Below are 5,663 nucleotides of genomic sequence, written 5' to 3' on the forward strand. Positions count from 1 at the left end.
ACTGGAAATAAGCAGAAGCCTGTGCCGGTCTCAACTCAGAGCTCCTGCTCAGACCACCCTGAGGGGTGGAACAGAGCCCAGCAATAGCATCAGGTCAGGGTGCGACACTGGGCAGGCCCTGGCACAGGGTGCCCAGAGCAGCTGGGGCTGCCCCTGGATCCCTGGCAGTGCCCAAGGCCAGGCTGGACATTGGGGCTGGGAGCAGCCTGGGACAGTGGGAGGTGTCCCTGCCATGGCAGGGGGGGCACTGGGGGGGATTTAGTGTCCCTTCCCACCCAACCCATTCTGTGATTCTGTGTCTGCCCCTGTCTCACCCCAAATCCCCCCAGCCAGCCCTGCCCAGCCCCTCACAGGAAGCTCTCTGGTGACTCCCTGCGCAGCTTCCCCAGGAAAGCAAACCCGGAACGCCCCAGCTGCTGATGGATCACGAAAAATCATCACGCAAACCCTCACCACAGATGGGAAAACACACGAGGTTGGGGCTGGTTTTCCTTCTGATGGTCCCAGTGCAATCCTGATGGGAACAGAGAGTGCTCCAGATACCACAGAATCACCCAGCCATGGAATGTCCTGAGCTGGAAGGGACTCACAGGGATCACTGATCTAGCTCCTGCCCTGCCCAGACACCCCAAATCCCACCCTGGGCATCCCTGGCAGCGCTGTCCAAACGCTCCTGGAGCTCTGGCAGCCTCGAGGCCGTGCCCATTCCCTGGGGAGCCTGGGCAGTGCCCAGCACCCTCTGGGGGAGAACCTTTCCCAGTATCCGAGGGACACGTCAGGATAACAATCAATGTTGGAGTGTTCCAGTCAATCCTTATTAAAATAAATATTCTTAATTTGGATGAATGACCCATGCCGTGGCTTGTGGGCTGGCTTGTGACAGCACTAGGACATTGTCCCCTCTTCCCTGTGTGTTCCCAGGGTGCCATGGCCATGCCCATCCACAGCGCTCTCCTGGCAGCTCCTTCCAAACCACCTCTGATTCCCCCTTCCCTGCTTTCTTTTTGGACTGGGAATGACGTGCCAAGATCTGCAGTGCTTAGGTGGCTCAGCATTCCTGAATCACGTCCGTGCAACGTGTTTATTTATAGCAAATGTTACCCTCCTGGCAGCTTTTATTCCCTCTCTCCTTCTTGTAGCCACATCCTGTGGAAAAATCACCTGGAATCTGGTTCTGGAGCTGGTTTTTATCGCTCCCCTCTCTGGGTGATGAGGAAGATGACAGTGCTGTTGCTGTTTATTTACAGAAGTGCAAAGCAGTGCCTGGACACCTGCTCTGCTCAGGGGGCTGTGCAAATTCCCACCTGGGGAATGTCCCTGATAGTCAGGAAGGACAAACCTGTGTTTTCCTGCTGCCAGGGAAGGGCTGGGCTGGAATTTGGAACGAGGCAGTGAAAGGCTCCTGGAAGGATCCGCTGCTGCCGTGTCCTGGTTCAGTCAGGACAGCAGGTGGCACTTGAGGAACGCGTGTTTTCCACGGGAAAAGACACCTGCTTTTCCATGGAATGTTTAAAGTATCAGCGTATTGATGGGTCCGATAAGGAATACCATCAGTGCCGCCGTGTGTGGCTGGCCCTGGGACACGAGCACCCATGGTCCTTGGGCCGCACCCGGCACAGGACACGGAGCTGTGGGATGCAGCAGGAGCAGCGGGATATTCCCAGTATTCCCTGCCTTCTCCTGGCCAACGGGCAGCCCCCAGCTGCTCCCGAGGGTTCCAGGGAGGGAACAGTCCCAGGCCTTGGGAGCTGATTCATTCCCGGGTGCCTTTAGGGAAAAGCCTTTCACAGAAGTGGGAATATCCATTGGAACGTGTAATGTCGGGGAGACAAAACCATCGGGGCCCAGGGAGTGAATTAGTGAGTGATGGAAGGGATTCTCCTGCTGTGATGTCCTTCTCCGTATCAAAAACGATCGGCTCAGCTGGAATGTTGGAAGGAAAGCTGTGTGCTAAACTCTGCTCATTTCATATTTGGGAAATTTAATGGAATCCCAGACTGGTTTGGGTTGGGAAAGAGCTTAAATCCCATCCGGTGCCACCCCTGCCATGGCAGGGACACCTCCCACTGTCCCAGGCTGCTCCCAGCCCCAATGTCCAGCCTGGCCTTGGGCACTGCCAGGGATCCAGGGGCAGCCACAGCTGCTCTGATTAAAAGCTGAAAAGCCAACTGGGAACTGAAAAATAGCCCCAAACCTTTAATTTATGACTAAAGCAATGCCCAGGTGGACAAGGGGGGACCTGGAGCGCCCAGACACAATCCAGTGTCAGTTCCATGACTATCCAGGATATTCCCTTTACCGACTGAACAGCTTTGCTCACGGATTTCTCTTGTGTTGCTCCTGTTTCCCCGTGTTCCTCCCACAAAGCTCCATTTAAATATCTCTCCCCGTATCCCAATAGCTTGTGAACACTTTTATTGGATTCCTGTTTCTATCACAGCACATTTGGCCTTCAGATGAGGGCGAGGAATTGATAATAACCCGCTAAATGAGAAATACATCAGCCATCATTTTACTGTAATGAAAGCGAGCAGTTGAGAATGAATCAATGTGCAGAAAACTGTTTAATTGGCCCGGCTCTAGACAGCCAATTCCTACCAACGAGCCCTGAAAATCAGTTTCCTGAAGAAAAACTAAATGGTACAAAGGCCAGGAAGATCAAAGACAGGTAATTAAGGAAGGCTGCGGTGCTTGCAGCCCTTCCCTGCCCTTCCCCGGGTGCTGTGTTTGTGCCACGCTCTTTCCCCAGCAGCTCAGGGCTCCCAGGTTTTTAAGCGTCACTTTAAAGCACTTAATACATTGTTGATGCTTTCCAAGACACAGTAATAATAATAATTTCAGCTCTGGGAGTTAAAGGAGTGCAGTGCTTCCAGCAGGGAGATCTGGCTGCTGTGGACCCTGACTCGAGCTGCTGTGATTGCACTGAGTGGCACGGGGGGCTCGGCTGTTCCTGCTCCTTGGACAGCCAGGAATGGTGGGATGGGGAGTGCCTGTGCTGGGAAGTGCAGGTGCCATAAACCCCCTGAGACACTCCCAGGTGGGGGGTCTGTGTGGAATCCAAGCAGTGCTGGCTGGAAGGTTGTAGGATGCCCATGGACAGTTGGTCATCCATGGTTTGTTCAGTGCCACGTTTGGTTGTAGAGCTTTTCAAGCAAGTGATGAGGTTTAGATTTAGGTGAGACATTGGGAAGGAATTGTTCCCTGGGAGGGTGGGCAGGCCCTGGCACAGGGTGCCCAGAGCAGCTGGGGCTGCCCCTGGATCCCTGGCAGTGCCCAAGGCCAGGCTGGACATTGGGGCTGGGAGCAGCCTGGGACAGTGGGAGGTGTCCCTGCCGTGGCAGGGGTGGCACTGGGTGGGCTTTAAAGGCCCTCCCAACCCCATCCATCCTGGATCCCATGATGATTCCATGGCACTCAAGCTGTCGTGCTTTTGGGATGATTTCCTTCAACGTGTGACCCGTGCAGAAGTCAGATCCTGTGTGTCATTTGGTGATTTAATAATTAAAGAATGATTCAAGCCTGCTGAGCTCGTGTTAAATCACAACAGAAACGTTTGAAATAATATTCAAATGTGTTTTAGTTAGAGTTGGCAAATGTCCACTAAATCATTTAAAGCCGGGGCTGGAAAGGCCTTGGGACGGGTTTAGGCTCTGCCTGGGGTCAGGGTGAGCTCAGGCACAGCCATGACCGGCGCTGGTCTAAGCCAGAACAGACTCCAGGGAGCCCTGGTTCAGTGGGGCTGCTTTCCTCTGACACAGGTCACACACGTGTCACACACGTGTCACACAGCCCAGGACCTGGGCATTTCCCAGGGGGAAGGGGCTCACACGTGGCCATTTCCCTCCTCCCGCTGGAGGTGCTGACAGGAGTGAAGGGAGAATCCCTTCGGATATACAAGTTTTCATTTTCCATCAACCTTCTATTTTTTTGCTCCTAAACGAGTTATTTTCTGCTCTGCCAATATTCTCTATTTTCCCGTGTCATTAGGGAGGCAGGAATGGGGAATGCTTTGCCTAAGCAGTGTGTGAAACCCCCTCAGCTTCCAAAGGAGGAGCCTTGCTGCCTTGCCCACGTGCTCTGCTCTGAGCCTCCCCAGCCCCTGTGAGCCCTGATCCCAGAAAAATGCGGAATTTCAGCAGTCAGTCGGGCAGGGATGGTGGGAATGGATCACATCTCCTCATTAAATCTTTACTCCCAAACAATAGCAGCACGTTCTCCCCCGACTCCATGGCTGACAGAGCCTCTCCTGCAGTCTCAGTTTGATGGAGATGTGGGATTTTCTCCAGCAAATCCCTCCTGTCAGGCAGCTGCCTCCGTGCTGGGGCTTGGCTCAGGGATCAATCAGCCTCAAGATGCACTTCACTCCTCTGACAGGGACATCCAAGAGTGTGCTTGCCCTCAATTCTCCTGGCACTGGCAGCTCGGGTTAGGGGTCTCTTTTGGAGCCACAGGAGGTCAGGTTTAGGTTTTTAAACTAAGTCTTCAAAGCCGGTGGGAAATGAAGTCAAGTTTTCCTCGTTGTTCAGCAGAAGTCACCGAGCTGTGAGGCCTCTCCCGAGCCACGCCAGTCTGTGATTCTGTGCTTATCCAAGAAACTGCTCTGTGGTTGCTCACTGCTGTTTTCCTTTCACTTTTCCTTCTGTTCCCGTCCTCTGGGATGTCTTTGGGGAAAGGACTGCAGGATTCCCCTCTGGAATCAGAGGAGTCTGTCAGACAAGAGAAAAACCACAAAATCTTGTCATTTGTTCCCTGGTGCAGATCATTCTGTGAGGACAGCAAAACCTCCTCCTCCGGTATTGCAGTGCCTCTGGAAAACACAAAAGGCATTTCCATCCCTCCAGCCTGGCAGTCCAGGTGGGCAGGGCGTGGTTCCAGGCATGGGATGTGTGGCACGTTGGGGAATGGCGCTGGCAGGGCTCTGTGCTGCCGTGGCGCTGCAGGAATGGCACTCCCAGCAGGAAAAGCAGGAACCTGGTGTCCTCTAAACCTGCTCCTTGGAGGGAGGGGATGTGCTCCAGAAAAACAGACATCAGTAAGCCAATATTTATAAATTTTGAAGGTGTGTTTGAACCCCAGAGGGGAGAGGCAGGATAAATAATGCCCCCATTGACAGCATTAATTACTGTGCTTCAAAGGACCTGATTCTGAACACAAATTTCTTGGAGCAAAAGCATTTAATGGGCAAGTGTAGGAGTAAAGGTGAGGCAGGTAAAAGGAAGATCTAATATATATATATTTAAAAGCCAGGTTGGAAAAGGTTCCTCATTTAAGGAGCGGTTGTCATGGAAAACAAGATGTGATTAACCTTTGCTGTGCTCCTGCCCTGCTCTCCTCACAGTCACCAACGAGGAATTCCTGGAATTCCTGGCTCATCCTCTCCAGGAATGTCCATCCCTGTGGCATCTGAGCATCTCCTGCTGCGAGTGTGCCCCTCCCTGGAGGCTCCAGCTCTTCCTGGGGAGGTTTCTTTGCTTCCTCAGCTTTGGCTTTCCACACTTCCGCCCGTGGCAGAACCAGCAGCGCTTCCTGCAAGGCTTTGCAGACCAAGTTACTCCTGCAAATTTCAAGTTTACTCCTTGAAATTTGGTGTGAAATTCACCAAAGTGTAACTTGGGCACAGAAATAATTAACCCCTTCACAGCAGTTGGTTTGAACCACAATTT

Source organism: Corvus brachyrhynchos, unplaced genomic scaffold, assembly GCF_000691975.1.
Source record: "Corvus brachyrhynchos isolate BGI_N302 unplaced genomic scaffold, ASM69197v1 scaffold720, whole genome shotgun sequence".
Taxonomy (NCBI): Eukaryota; Metazoa; Chordata; class Aves; order Passeriformes; family Corvidae; genus Corvus; species Corvus brachyrhynchos.